A 16,533-nucleotide genomic window follows, 5' to 3' on the forward strand; every position below is an offset into this window, starting at 1 on the left:
ACTTGTAATAAATAAATTAACGATACTACCCCCGATGAAGTTAATAAGCTTAAAAAATAACGGAGCCGCCGTTCGTGACTGCAAGGATTCATACTCTTTGGTTTTTTCGGTAAAGTCACGTAGGTTAAAAAAGAAAACAAATAAATGTAATCACGACGTTTCGGAGGCAACACAAGCTTCCGTCTTCAGGTGACACCGTCACTTGATACAGCAATTTTGCTGTGACGGTTTCGCCTGAAGACGGAAGCTTGTGTTGCCTCCGAAACGTCGTGATTTAATTTATTTGTTTTCTTTTTTAACCTACGTGACTTTACCGAAAAAACCAAAGAGTACTTAACATGTTGCTTAATGGCTCAAGCAATAGATTATTATCATGTGAAGTCAAGGAGATGTTCTGCCGAATACATCATCTCGAAATATTCACACCACATACCGAACTTGCTTGTTTATAAGGAGATATAAACCACCAACGAACAAGACCCAAAGTCACATTCGAAAGCATCATTGCCGATATCCAAAAAATTTCGGCCGGTTTGTCGTGCAATATACAACTTACTGCAGAGCTCACAGCGTGTAGCGGTGGGTGGTTCTGCAAGAGTAATCATGAAATGCCCTTCGACGAACCTAGCGACCCGAGTTCGATTCCCGGCTGCTACGACGAACATCAGCGGCGAGCAACGTCCACCCACCCGCATTGACCGGCGGTTTGACGTACAGCCCATCAACCCCCATGACCAACACTGTCTTCATCCAGCAGTGGAGTGACAAAAGCGTATTATGAATCGGTTTCCTCATTCACGAGTTCATAGGGACTCCACTCTTTACAAGAAACTCAATTAAAACTATAATCTCTTTTTATTTTCCCAGGTAAGGCTAACCGAGCTGTATAGCTCTTTTTCAGAAGCGACCTGGTCACAAATGACAGCTCAATGAAGTGGCTTATATTTTTGGTTCTTTCGGTAAAATCAGGCAAATAGAAAAAAAAAATCTGAAATAAAAGCATCCACCTGATGAAGACCGCTTGTGTTGCGATCGAAACGTCGTGGGTTTTTTGCTTTTATTTTACATGTTTTGTTTTCTATTTACGTGACTTTACCGAAAGAACCAAGAATATGAATTCCTGCAGTCAAGAAAGTTTTAAGTCTGAAGTGGCTTATGTGGAAATTTATAGCAGCCAAATACTCACGTTTTTCAAAATGTGGAGGGAAAAATGGGAGGACCTCGAGAAAAATCCACGCAACCACGGGCGGAGATAGAGACAGAGAGACATGCAAACTCATACAGGCGTCAGGGTTAGGATAAAACCCACGTCCCTCCTGCTAACCAGGCGAGGTAGTTAACATCTCGCCAATGCCAGGGATTTGCCTGTGCGTGTGGTTTCTAAAGCAACGCCACAATGGTTGAGAGACAAGACTCTCCCCCTCTATCTTCCTCTCTATAGCACAAAAATAATTAAACTAAAAGGTGATATACTGAACACAGCATAGTCTGTTCATTGTGAAGTTACGGCTCCATTATAATAACTTTTTACAAAGTGGTTATTTTCCCCATTTGCAAATACAAAACTAATCGCGTTCTGAATAATACCCAGTTGCCATACATTGTCTACTTTAGGGTATATTTAGCATTACATTTTGCACAGTCTGGAAACAACTTCATAAGCACATCATTTGACCATTATTTAGTTTCATTGGCTTATTCAGTGTACTAAATCTTCCACCAGCTGATGATTCGATGTGAAATCAACGATGCCCTATAAAACGAACGTATGATTGTTTCGTGATATATGGCATCGCAAAAACGTTTCCATCAGGACGTTTACAGGCACAACAGAATCCTGCTTTGCATAATTGCCTAAGTAATGTTTGTGGATGTCACCTAAGGGCAGGGGAGGTATTATCTCCCCTGCCTGGTATGCAGGAGACCGTGGGTTCGACCCCAAACTCTGACACTTGTATATATGGAGTGTGCGTGCTCTCTGTGTTGGTCGCGTGGATTTTTTTTTTCTGAGGCTTCTGTCTTTGCCCTCCACGTTCAAAAGCGACATCCGTTCAGATTATTTGCCCGCTACTATACGTTTCCACGAGTGACGAAGCAAGCCACTTCGAAGAGCAATCGCGTGTGGCCAGGTCATCTCTGAAAAAAGGAGTATATCGCTCAGTGGGATTTACCGATTGAATAAAAGTTCGTCTTTGTTCAAATATCAATGGGGGAGCGTGGGAGGTGCAGAAGTAACTGCATACCTTGACACAACCTTTGCCTCTTCAACAAAAGGGTCTTCACAGGTACTAGAATGACTTACTTAAGGAAGCTTTACCCAACCGCTTTCCCGGGCCATTATACGAAACAAATTTTGCATCAGGACTTTGCCTCCAAGGATGGCTCATCTCTAGAAGACAAAGACAACAAGGGCAAAGATCCCCCGGCTAGCCTTAACAGACTGTTGGGGAAAGTGCTGTTAGCGAGCACTCCCACGGCACACGAGTGGCTGGGTGGCCAGCACCACGTCCGGCCGCCTTTGTCTCCCTAATGGCAACGTTTACACATCGCACCGGGTACTCATTTCAGGCTGAGTCGACCCAGGGGTGGCCCAGGACCAGTTCAGACAATCGTCACTGGTGTTGGCCGCGAGCCAGGAATCGAACTCGGGTCGCCGTGTTCGTAGCGCAGCGCTAACCTGCACATAACCGCTACATCGCTATACAAAGACAAATACACACAAACTCAATTGGTACAAACATGGTGGGCACTACCTCGACATCTGTACAAATCTTGGTGGAGGACGAGTTAATTACAGAATGATATAGTAGTGTCAGGCTCATCACGGACTCATAGTTTAACTCTTAAATCACTCCGGCCTCTCTATGTGCTATGAAGAAGGGTCATTGACCGAAATATATTTTCACACGAGGCTATTGACGAACGTGTTGAGTTTTTTGTTGTCATATTCTTGGTTCTTTCGGTAAAGTCATGTAGAAGGGAAATAATAAAATAATAAATATATTAAACAATAACATTATCACGACGTTTCGATTGCAACACAAGCAATCATCATCAGGTGTGAAAACCACAGCAAGAAAATTTTAAAAAAGTGGCGGGTTTTTTCTTAACGTTAGCATAAGAAAAAAATACCGCCACTTTTTTCAAATTCACAAAAACTTTAAATCGAAACTCTCGGTAGCTTAGGAATCCTCGACAGATGGACCAGTTATCTAGGTGCACATGCCAATGACATAGGATTGCATTTTTTGCTCTGACACTGTGTGGACTATGGACTTTGCCTCACTCATGATGCTACGTGGCGAGTGATTCAACAACATGTCAGTGATTACAAGATTAAACAATAATGACTGCACAAAAATCAAGCAGACTCAAACACTATTATAGAGCTAATCACACCCACTCCCTTAAATCACCCTCGCCCAGGTATCAGCATTCATAAACTACCAGGCCATTAAAATCAACTCCAGGATGACCCCGTTCTGAGAGGCCACTTCAACGGCAAACTCGCAGATTACAGGAGGCATCCGACTCTTGTGTTTCGCAATGCTACGTGGATCATAAACATATCCGTTTGTGAATTAAATGGAACAAAATCTGAAACGTGTTCAGGGAAGCGTTGAGAGAAACGCGCTTTGGGAACTGCACAGAAAGAGGACCACATGAATTAGAGAACACATTGCAGATTGCAGACAAGAGCACGCGGACTTAAACAGAACATCGTCGTTATCAGCGATGATGGGCGATGGTCGAGAATAACAATCAAGTGGCAGCAGCCAAGGGGCGAAAAGCGTCCGGGGGGGGGGCACAGCACCACATTCACCGAGGAGACGGAGCAATGCAATAGTCTCGTGTGCGGGTGCTCGGCGGATCATTACATCGCCGGATCGCGGGATCGCGGGAGGCAACGGTGGCTCGAGAAGGCTGTCATCCAGCGGTGGATCAATCATGGCCGATGACGGATGGACGGACAGCGATGTTTCCCATTACCGAGAGCACGCGAGCGACCAGCACGGCCACCACCTTCTGCGGGGAAGCGAGCCGAGCCTTGCCGCAGCCTTTGGGCAGTTGGCCTCGTCCCTCCTCCGGCTCACCAGCAGTCTCCTACAGCAGCTTCCTCGTCAATCTCAGTCAGCAGGAGCGCCACTCTGCGTGGTGGGTACCCCCACGCCGCGAACGGCAAGCGACGGACCCACAGACCGCAAGGACCACCGTGCACTTTGTGCAGAGGAGCTGGGGCGGCAATCCCAGTAACTTGTCAGAAAATATCCGGCAGAAACATCTGCTTTGCATTAAATATTTTCTCGTGGGGAAAAAGAAAGCACTGGCCACTCTGAGCATCAACCCTCCACCCTCTCCCTGTGCAAACAAAGACAAAGATCCCCCCCCGTATAGCTTTCACAGACTGTTGGGGCAAGTGCTGTTAGCGAGCACCTATGAAGGCTGACACGGTATACGAGGCCGTGGGTGGCCAGCACCACGCCTGGCCGGCCTTTGTCTCCCCAGTGGCGTTGTATACACACCGACCGACCTAGGGGAGGGCCCAGGAACAGTTCAGATAATCGTCACCGGTATTGGCCGTGAGAGTGGGAATGGAACTCGGGTCTCTGGGTTAGTAGCGCAGCGTAGCGCTAAACCGAGATGCCCTTCCGCTCCCCACACACGAGCGCGCGCCCACAGCCACACGACCCTGATGCTAAACAATTGAACAGGCAAGCTCACGAGCCGAGTGCGTGGAATCTCTTTGAGGGGTTGCAATGCAAATGCGCTGTGACAAAGCACTTTGAGGAGCCACGGGGGTTCATCGCCGAGTCCTCGACGTCTGCAGGGGAAGGTGGTAAGACAACAGAGCGGCTGTGTTTCAAGTGCTGTTGTGTTTCAAGGAGGAATGGTGGGGTGGTAGCATGTTAAACCCAAGCGCCCTTTTTAAAAGATGGCAATTTAATGGACCACATCTGTGTACGCCACAAGAGCCTTTATCACCAGAGTGAAGGCATAATGTAGGAGTTCTGTAGTCTACCATCATCTCTCATTGGGGGGGGGGTGGGCAGGGGAGATAAACATTTCTCCCTACACCCCCGCAAAGTGAGATGCCATCATGCCATGCCCTGCCACCTTCGCCTCCCATCAACGAATCCACTCCCCACCTCCTACTGCTTCTATCATTTGCATTCCTCGTTCCAACAAGAGTAGCACATTAACTAAACGACACCTCCGATGGGTTTTGCATAATGTACAAAGGCTCCGAGTGCTTTTTGTACACGTGTTTGCCGTGTGTTGTTGTTGTTGTTTATAATACAGGTTTTTCTTTGGGTTAGATCGCGTAAATGTGTAATTAAACCCACCACCTTCCGACACGGCCAACTAGTAAGGGTTGTCACATAAACAGAACGTGGCTAATTCGTCACTAGTACAGCACACCGGTGTGTTGGAGAGCAAAGCCACAACATTTAAAATGTTGAGTACGACGTTTCGCCAGTAATTACAACTAGCTTCATCAGGCGACAGTCAGATAAGTGCTATTGACTGAAACTTAGGGGTTTTGTGGCCTGACCTAGTTTTATTACGTCACGACTTCTGCATTAACAATTCCTGTAGATGATCGGTGGGGACTGGCATATCTGAAACGATCAATTGACGTCTTTCATCACAGAATGGGAACTGCAATATGTAGTTGTCGAATATCGCACAAAGGAAACGCTTTCTCACATTGTGTTAATTTTTAAGCGATGGGTTTTTTTGATGTTGCTGTTCCCGTCATGCACTATGGTCCCAACTGCTGTGGGAAGGTGTATACATCCCCACCACGTATAAATACACACTTGATTGAGTAAACCTAACATTGTTAAAAGGGTATGGACGAGCTATGTTTCATATTTATTTCGTTTCTTCTTAAAAACCCAAATAATTAATTCATTCATTATCTAGACTGGTATTGCATAGAGAGCTTAAAAATAAGCCAAATATCATAATATTAGAATCTATGTTTAGCTGTCGATCGTATTGCTTCCTAAACCCTGCTTGGCCCGCCACCGTATATACATGAGCCACCGTGGCCATGCGTGTTGCATGTGGTGTGTATTGTATTATGAACAGCTGGTCATGCATGCGTAAGTGAATAAATGTGCCCACGTCTGAAAGATAAAACATGAACTACCTTTAAAGGGCCATCCCCAGGTGCATGAAAGCTCCAAAAAGCAATGTGCCTTAAAATTTATGGCCTTGCAATATGCCCCAACTAGAAACCAAAATCACAAGTGGAAGTATTTAAGAAACTACTTCGTGAATTGGACTATACGGCTCAAGACATCAACGAGTGCGTGATTTGGACGGTAGGTGAAGTTGCACTTGGGGTTTAGGAACAGGCTCAAAGCGAGACCAAGCACACGTTTGCCATGTTGAAAATAGTCGCGAAGGTTGGACCTTGAAGAGAATGTGCAACGACAGATGGAAGCATGGGGGATGCTGTGCTACAGACGGACCCCTATGGGTATCGTGGACAGAACACCGTGCAAATGAGCGAGTGTTGGAAACACGAGGTGTGAAAAGGGGACTCGAGGATGGGATACGAAGGCAGAAACGACGATTCTATGGACCAAGTCCGTAATTATAGTATATATTGGGGGGGGCACATTCCACATCCCATGTCCCCCCCCCCCCCATGTTGAAATATGCACAAAATGTCCCCCCCCCCCAATATTTTGGTATAAAAAATAATTGCTATGCTATGTAAATAAAAACAACAATTTGCTAAACCTTGGCCACAATATCTGGACTTGTCTTCATAGAAATCAATGCGTCGATTTCTGTTCATGTGATTGTGATTATGGTTGTGCTTTTTTAATCCCTAATCTCTGCCATTACACACAATGAAACAAGAAATGTTAAAAAAGTAAAAACAAAGCAACGTAATACAAAGCAACTTAATACATTATTGTAAATAAAATAAAATAAAAAGTCCATCCCATGTGTTAGTGAATTTTTAAATATTTTAGGCAGGAAATTATTTTTAAAATTTAGATTTATTTTTTTTCTGAGTTGGGACCCCCAGACACCCTGGAAGATTTGGTCCCCTCCCAATGTTGACTCCATGGCTACGGCCTTGTTATGGACACATCATCCACCACCTTACAGCTTGTCTACAAAAGGATATCTGACGAGGATATGTTTTATATAGAGAGAGTAGCATCATTTATTCCAAATACATCTCAAAACGCCACACAATCTACAACGCACAGAGCTGCGTAGATATATTAAGATGTTTTCAGCCATATTAATGAATTGTCGATCAATGTGGGAGGAAACCGGAGAGAGCACCTCGAGTAAAAAAAAATGACACTTGCTCAGAAATTCCAAGGGAGACCAAGAATGCGATGCGATGGACACAGCTGACGTAAATAGGCGCAAGGATGGGGGTGCAGATTAGCATTGCGGTGAGACTTGGCGGAGGGACAGAGAGCCGTGGGAAGGAGGTATTGCCCACAAGCCAGGTGTCTGGAAAGATGACGGCACGAGACGAGCAGCACCCATTTTGGGGGGGGGGAGGTGAAATTCTAGAGCTGTACCTCAAAGAGCTTCAATCACCAAATTGGTTGCTGCAAATACTATTTCCATTCCTTTTTCTCGGCAACACTTTTTTCCCTTATTTTTCACTTTCACAATTTTGTCAGTCTATCAACAATTATACATTTTGTATCCAACCCAGCTTATATATATGCTCCAAGCACGTGTGCTGTTTCATTCAGACGCTGTCACCTCGACAGACCTGGTTTTCACCTGAGGACGGCTGCTTGCGTTGTGGCCGAAACGTCGTGAGAATTGTTTTATCATGTTTTATTTTTATTATTTTATTACTTCCCTTCTACGTGACTTTACCGAAAGAACCAAGAAGATGGTATCATACTGTTTGCAAAAATTGGTGTTCCTTGAAAAATGTCTCATTTGAATCTTGTCCGATTTAACTTTTTGGCTTTTTGTTTCTGCCATCTTGCCCTTTACATGTATTTGTTTGCACTGATAAAAGCGTATCATACTCTTGGCCCACATTTGATGGCTCCCTGGCCAATAATCGCTGTTCCGGGATACTGCTCCTTACCATAAAGCCCCCAGTGGCCCAAACTGTGCTGCGCAGACCAACAAGGCTGTGCGTGGGATGTGGTCAGCGCAACTTCCAGACACGATTTATCGGTACGCTGCACATGGCTGTCCGTTAAATCATGTTGGGTTAGGTTTGGACCCACTGGTGCAGAAACGTTAGGAACCCCACCAGCTTTTAGATTGTGTTTTGGCTGTTTTTGAGAAAGCCCTCTCTCTCGGCACACACAAGTCTACATCACGTGGCAATTCTGACCGGACATCTGTGGGAAAACAAGAGCTTGACAGCTCATCGGATTCCTTCAGCATAAATACAGCTTCTGATTTCACTCTGCGTAAACCTTCTTTCACTGCCAAGCAGGGCACCCTCCTTATGAGTCAACTACAAACCTTTGAATAAAATACCACCACCGCCGGCTATTGTGTCCGCCAAGTCTTATTATTAATATCGTGAGCCCCTTAGCTCCACCGTGCAGCCACTGAGTGCGAGACCCCGGGGGGGGAGTGGGGTTAAAACATAAACCTTTATTTTCATTATTATTGTGGGGAGGGGAATGGGAGCAAAGCGGCTGTTTCCAAGATACGGCGACCATCTCCGCCGGGAGCATAAGACCTGTTCACAACTCAGCCGCCGCAAACAATGCGGAGACGAGAATTGATTATTAATTCGCAAATGTGCCCAAGAGCCAGCGGTTGGTGTATAGATATACACAGAGATATTGCAGTATATACCAGTCCCTCCAGAAAAACGCGATTATGCGATCGCAAGATTTCACGCAAAATCAGCCAAAGTACGCATATTTATGCGGGGGGCGCGTTTTTTCATATACGCCGCACTTTCGCCGCATAAATTGCAGATTTCCGCGCGCAAAATATGCGGGCTTGCATGATTTCATAATCCCCGCATTTTCGTTGCAAAAAGTCACATATATCTTAGCAGAAAGTTGAAAAATGTTGCGTTTACTTCACACAAGCGCAGCCATTTCCCCTGTTGCCATGGGAACGTTATGAAGTGACGTCACTCATTACGCGACATCATTGAAAAGCTGCAAACCCCGCGATGCCAATGAAACCATGATGAAGCCCGCAAATCTCTCATTTGCCAACAAACATAAGCGCAAAAGACCGCGCAAAGCAGTTCCCCAGTGTGTTACATGACAGTGGGGGCAAATTATTTTGCATAGCTACCTCTGTAAAACAGGAAGCACACATTTTATTTTTTAATATTTTATTTATTCATTTTTACAGAAGTTGTAGCATATTCATTTTGTAAAGCTACAGAACTTGTTCGACTCAATGTTTTGTAAGTTTGAGCCATCTGTTTGTTAAGGTCTGAAATAAAACAAGATGAGAACTTAAATATTCCCAGCACTTTCTGTGATGTAGTATGCTTGCTTATCATAGGAAGTAATAAGAAATGACTCTTTACATTAAAGTAGTAGCCTAGTGAATAGGGTGTTGGGGGAATCACTTTTTTTCTCTTTTTCATCAAACCGCAGTTTTTGCAAGTTCCCGCAATTTTTGCAAGTTCCCGCAATTTTTGCAAGTTCCCGCAATTTAATCGCATAAAATTGCATAAATATCCCGCATATTCCATCGCATTTTTTTAGAAAACGTGCCGCATAATCAACGATTTTTGCCCGCAACAATCACCAAAAAACTCCGCGTTTTTCTGGAGGGACTGATATACACGCCACCATCAGAGATGTTGTGTTCACACCACCACCGTGGTGGTAACAGCGTGCAGAGAATCATGTACATTTTGTAGAACTGTAAAAAGAAACGTAATTAGCCTTACAGAAGTATAACAATGCCGTGTTATCGACAGTGTAATAGCTGAATAGGGTGCATGTAGCCGTGTGTGTGTGTGGCATAAATAGGTGCTCGCTAATAGCACTTGCCCCTACAAGCCTGTTAAGGCTACGAGGGGGATCTTTTGTCTTTGTGTGGAACAAACACCGCAAATGCCTTTCGTCTGTAATCCACGTCGTGCGCTGGCAGTACCAGACAGACCCACCAGATATATCAACATCTATGTATAGATTCACCACTGACAGTACAGCCATGCAGTATACATACAATGTATACGGACCGCACGCGGTATATGCGAGCACTTCGCTCTGACAGACGTCCTCCACCGCTCATAACAAATACGCAGAAGAGCAACAGCATCATCCACAAACGTGTTCTATACAACCCGTGGTTTGTCGAGCCAAGCAACGTGTTGATTCCAAACGATGCGTGAGTGTGTGTGGGACCTTACAGGTTTGTAGGTGCCCCTGGAATTGCTTTGATCGTAGACACGCAAAGACAAAGATGCCCCCCCCCCGTATAGCCTTAACAGACTATTGGGGCAAGTGCTGTTTGCGAGGAGCAACCTATGTAGACCGGCACGGCACACGAGGGGGTGGGGGTGGTCAGCACCACATCCGACCGATCGCCTTTGTCTCCCGAGTGGTGATGTTTATACACCGCACCAGGTTACTCATTTGAGGCCGAGTCGACCTAGGAGAGGCCCCCAAGAACGGTTCTGATAGTCATCGCTGGTGCTGTGGCCGTGAACCAGGAATTGAACTCGGGTTGCCGGGTTCGTAGCGCAGCACAGCGCGCTAACCACTATCCCACCGCTCTCCACGACACACAAAGACAAAGATCCTCCCCTGTAACATAGCCTTAACAGATTGTTGGGGCAAGTGCTGTTAGCGAGCACATGTATACACAAAGACAAAGATCCCCCCTGAAATATAGCCTTAACAGACTGTTGGGGCAAGTGCTGTTAGCGAGCACATGTACACACAAAGACAAAGATCCCCCCTGTAATATAGCCTTAACAGACTGTTGAGGCAAGTGCTGTTAGCGAACACATGAACACAAAGACAAAGATCCCCCCTGAAATATAGCCTTAACAGACTGTTGGGGCAAGTGCTGTGATGAGCGAGTAGCAGCACCCATGAAGGCCGACACTGGCACACGAGGGGGTGGCTGGCAAGCACCGCCACAACCACCACCACAACCACCACGCATCGCCCGCCATGTGTAGGACGTGTAGGACGTGTAGGACGTGTAGGACGTGGTGGACGTGGTGGACGTGGTGGACGTGGAGGACGTGTAGGATGTGGTGGATGTGGTGGATGTGTAGGGTGTGTAGGATGTGGTGGATGTGGAGGATGTGGTGGATGTGGTGGATGTGGAGGATGTGTAGGGTGTGTAGGACGTGTAGGACGTGTAGGACGTGTAGGACGTGGAGGACGTGGTGGACGTGTAGGATGTGTAGGACGTGTAGGACGTGGAGGACGTGGAGGACGTGTAGGGTGTGTAGGACGTGTAGGACGTGGAGGACGTGTAGGACGTGTAGGACGTGTAGGATGTGGAGGATGTGTAGGATGTGGAGGATGTGGAGGATGTGTAGGACGTGTAGGACGTGGTGGATGTGTAGGACATGTAGGATGTGGAGGATGTGGATGTGTAGGACGTGTAGGATGTGTAGGACGTGTAGGACGTGTAGGATGTGGAGGATGTGTAGGATGTGGTGGATGTGTAGGATGTGTAGGATGTGTAGGACGTGTAGGATGTGTAGGATGTGGAGGATGTGGAGGACGTGTAGGATGTGTAGGATGTGAAGGACGTGTAGGATGTGTAGGACGTGTAGGATGTGGAGGATGTGGTGGATGTGTAGTTTTTGGTGGATGTGGATGTGTAGGATGTGTAGGACGTGGTGGATGTGTAGGACGTGTAGAATGGAGGATGTGGTGGATGTGTAGGATGTGGTGGATGTGTAGGATGTGTAGGACGTGTAGGACGTGTAGGATGTGGATGTGGAGGATGTGGTGGATGTGGTGGATGTGTAGGACGTGTAGGACGTGTAGGATGTGGATGTGGAGGATGTGGTGGATGTGGTGGATGTGTAGGATGTGGAGGATGTGTAGGACGTGTAGGTGGATGTGGATGTGTAGGATGTGTCGGATGTGGAAGACGACTCGGGCTCACGGAGCGAGCGCTACGCGGGCACGGGGCGCACCACCGCAGCAGCAGCAGAAGCAGCAGCTGCTGCTTCTGTTGCTGCTGCTTCTGCTGCTTCTTCTGCGCGGCTCCCGCGGCGAACAACGCGAAGACGACGACGACATTCGGGCTAGAGAGGCACGCGGAGTGTCCCTCGGTGGGGCTGCTGCTCGGACGCACGCAGCACACAGATATAGCGTGTACTGTGTGTACACGTGTGTCTGTGTGTACACGTGTGTCTGTGTGTGTATACACAGCACACAGACAGTGTGTCTGTGTGTTTGTGTACACGGTGAGTGTGTGTGCTGTGTACACGCTGTCTGTGTGTGTGTGTACACGCTGTGTGTGTACACGCTGTGTCTGTGTGTACACGGTGTCTGTGTGTGTGTACACGCTGTGTGTGTACACACGCTGTGTGTGTACACGCTGTGTGTGTGTGTACACGCTGTGTGTGTGGTGTGTGTACACGCTGTGTGTGTGGTGTGTGTACACGCTGCGTGTGTGTACACGCTGCGTGTGTGTACACGCTGTGTGTGTGGTGTGTACACGCTGTGTGTGTGTACACGCTGTGTGTGTGTACACGCTGTGTGTGTGTACACGCTGTGTGTGTGTGTGTGTACACGCCGTGTGTGTACACGCTGTGTGTGTGTGTACACGCTGTGTGTGTGTGTGTGTACACGCCGTGTGTGTGTACACGCCGTGTGTGTGTGTGTACACGCTGTGTGTGTGTAACAAGCCGTGTGTGTACACGCCGTGTGTGTGTGTACACGCTGTGCGTGTGTGTGTACACGCTATGTGTGTGTGTACACGCTATGTGTGTGTGTACACGCCGTGTGTGTGTACACGCCGTGTGTGTGTACACGCCGTGTGTGTGTGTACACGCCGTGTGTGTGTGTACACGCCGTGTGTGTGTGTACACGCCGTGTGTGTGTGTACACGCCGTGTGTGTGTGTACACGCTGTGTGTGTGTGTGTACACGTTGTGTGTGTGTACACGCTGTGTGTGTGTGTACACGCTGTGTGTGTGTACACGCTCTGTGTGTACACGCTGTGTGTGTACACGCTGTGCTGTGTCTGTGTACACGCTGTGTGTGTGTGTGTACACGCGCTACGATGAACGCAACGCATACGGGTGGTGAATACGTGAAATAGCGGCTCGCGTGTGCGGCGTTTGGCTGTGTTACCGTTCGCGTGAACCCCCCGTTACCTTCTCCGCAGAGGGCTGAGTTGGGATAACAGCGCGACCAGTTCTTGTGAGACGGGGGAGCTTTTGTCTGCGTGCAGCGTGCAGCAGCAGCAGCGTGCCGTGCTGCCAGTCGGAGCGTGGTGGTGGTGCCTCTGCTGTTGTGCACGCGGTGTGTGTGTGTCTCTCTCTCTCCTCTCTCTCTCCCTGCCCCTATCTTCGTCTCTCTTGCTCCTCCACTCGCTCGTTTGGGAGAGCTGCATAAGATGGGATCCACGTGATCTCCCCCCCCCACACACACAGGCACACACACACACAATGTGTGTGAGCGTGACGACAGCCCCTTTCGCCCGGGCTCTTACAGAGTGACATCCAGCCTATGCAAGCCACCTTTCCCAGGCGATGGGAGGCGTATGGGCGGGGTAATTATGTTAAATACCGCACGTCGCTATAACACCGCTATGAATATAAAAAAAACTGATATTACAACGAAATGAATGTATTACATTTTTTCGACAAAATCCCGTAATTTACGGATTAAATGAGCATCCTGATTATTATTTTTTACCAGTGGTAGAAATTCCACATTCCGATGGAAAGGGTGAGTCTATAAATAGGGCAACCACTGGTGACTTCCACACAAAGCGGTTTCATTTTATCGACCCCGACTGGATGATGGGCTGAGCGAGTCAGCACCCAGTCTTCCGATGTGAGCCGCGTGTTACCACCGCTGAGCCTAATTGCAAAGGGTACTGTGTATACCGTGTAAGTAATGGGCGGAAAGAGGGAATTATTAACTGTATCAATTATTTGCCTAGGAGAGCATCGCCAATGAGTCTCAACACTTATTTTTCAGGAAGAGCCTGCGTTGAGTTGTTGGGCCATTTCCATGAATGAGTGTTAGGATGAATGTGGAAAGAAACCAGCAAGGCCGTAATTATAAGATATATTGGGGGGTACACATCCCCCCCCCCCCCCCCCATATATTGCTATAAAATAGATTTCTGTTTATATGATTGTGGTTATGGTTGTACTTTATAAATCCCTACTCTCTGCTATTGCATACAATGAAACCAGAAAAGAGAAAAAATAGAAAAAAACCGAGCAATGTAATACAATACATTATTAGACATTATTGTTAAAAATAAAAAAAGTCCATCTTATGTGCAAGTGAATTTTTTTATATTTTAGGCAGGAAATTCGTTTTCAAATTTAGATATTTTTTTATGGGGGGGGACCCCCAGACCCCCTGGAATATTTAGCCCCCCCCAATGTTGACTCCATGGCTACGGCCTTGGAAACCAGAGAACCTGGAGAAATTCCACCGTGCGTGCAAAGTGCTGACAACTCAACACTGCCATCTACTGGCCACCTCGTAACCCATACACGTGCAACACCTGGCAAGCCCTGGTCGTCAGCTATCCAAGAAATAACCAGGTTAAAATCCTGCTCAGCTTCTGCGATCAGACCGGATATAGCACATTCAGGGTGATTTGATCATCCGAAAATGTATGAAATTACGTGTGTGTGGTATGATGTTGTATTACTACATTTTCATTAAAAATCAAAGAGCCCATTGGGATGAAAAGAGTTGTGCCAGGGAAGATTGAATAAAGACAAAGAGCGAAATGCCACATTACACAAGCAATTGCAATTCATCAACATCTACCTTCAAAGCATTTGACTCATTCAATGCTTTATCCCCTCTGTCAAATCCCTTGGCTGCAGCAAAGTACACAAGATCTGCCCAAACAGTGTCCCACCATCAACTATTTGGTGTTCTACTTGATCGCTTGCACGTATGTATGTTTAACTTCTTTCACACAGTACGTAGTCAACCGTGGTAATCGGAGGTACGGGGCAAGGACAATAAACTAAACACAAAAAGCAGTTCTAAAGAATGAAAAGTACATAGCTCAAGTGGCTTCCTTATATTGGAAGGAAGAGCGTTACAGACGGCCGCAGAAGCGCATCTGAAAGCAGTGACCGCTTTTGTTCGATCGCGAGCCAAAAGCCGCCGTGGGGATGACCGGAGTTTGCGTCATGGTTTACGCTCTGTTCGTTTAGTGGTTTTTATCTATTTATTGAAGCAATGATATGTCGATTTAAACTGTGCAACAAATTGACTCAAGCAATAGCGACGTGGAGGAGTTACACAAATCTTAATTTTTGGAGTTACACAAAGCCTCGCCAGGAGATGCCTCATCTGAGATGAGTTGCAAACAAGCACGGGGCATCATCATCTCTACCCCACGTTAGGCATGCACTCCAATTGGCGATGTCTCAATCACTCCATTGCAGCTTTAGATGTTTTGAGATATGATCCCAGGATGGTACATTCTGAACTAGTAGTTAGTTGACAAATCGGAGAGTATCGAAATTCTATGCGATTTGTTCCCCACACACGTGCTGCTGGACATGATCTGATGGGAGTAGTTTGGTGACGTTTTCGGCATTCGGGAAACAGAGACGTTGGAACAACTATCATGTTTTTAAAGGGCCTGAGTAATCGAACATAAAAAAGTAGTTGGTTGAAACTTTTAATCGATTCATTGGTTTCATTGACGTATCATTCCAGTCCCCCTTCTGAACGCTTTCATGTGGATGTCCCTACGCAGCGTGCAATTCGTGGAAGGCTATTCTGAGGGGTAATAATTAATCAGACAAAGGTCTCTTTCACTATCAGTGCTGATGTCTCAGAAAGACAAACAGGCCCAGAGTGCCAGCTTTAGCAAATGCCTCTGGGACACATGTATTAAGAATGCCCATAGGCTGACGGAATGAAATGTTTTTTATGTGGTGCAACAGACGGCGGTCCGTTTAATAACAGAAAAAACAAGTTGTTGCATTGGTTTTCAAGGAATTGTATTTTTTTTACAAAAATGTAAGGGAACTGTTGGTAGCAGCGTACTGCTACGTTACAAAAAAAGTAATTGAACACTGCTTTCTAATAGAATCGTAAACGGTTTGGGCCTTCCACAGATCAGAGAGGGCAGCGAGATTTACTGACTATATAGTCGCGGACTACACTGTGTGGGGCGCTGAGAAAACTGGGACTTTTTTAAACTGAACAGTAAATTCTAATCCATCCTAAATGACACATATAACGAGGGGGCTAATCTGCTTGCATGCGTGCACCTATCTTTGGTGAACTCCTCGACCAATTTCACCTCCGCCGAATGGGGTTGTCATGCAAATCAGCTCAAAATTAAAACTAAAACTACAATTGATCTGATCATTTGTCGTATCCCCCACGGC

The 16,533-nt window shown here is 46.5% G+C and overlaps 1 protein-coding gene across 4 annotated transcripts in view; it reads right to left on the bottom strand.

Annotated features, from left to right (window-relative positions):
• The window catches only part of LOC144724367 (glycosyltransferase family 92 protein F13G3.3-like), a 133,384-nt gene extending 119,729 nt beyond the window's left edge, over nucleotides 1-13,655 (bottom strand). For 2 of the 4 annotated variants that reach the window (XM_078603439.1, XM_078603440.1), the window contains exon 1: nucleotides 13,300-13,650. The gene's annotated coding sequence lies outside the window, so the exon portion shown is untranslated. Of the gene's footprint in view, nucleotides 1-13,299 lie in introns of all 4 variants that reach the window. The other 2 variants (XR_013586470.1, XM_078603442.1) reach the window with 2 other exon arrangements.
• Nucleotides 13,656-16,533: the final 2,878 nt, after the last annotated feature.

The sequence above is a fragment of the Lampetra planeri genome, chromosome 20 (assembly GCF_965212315.1).
Source record: "Lampetra planeri chromosome 20, kcLamPlan1.2.h2, whole genome shotgun sequence".
NCBI lineage: Eukaryota > Metazoa > Chordata > Hyperoartia > Petromyzontiformes > Petromyzontidae > Lampetra > Lampetra planeri.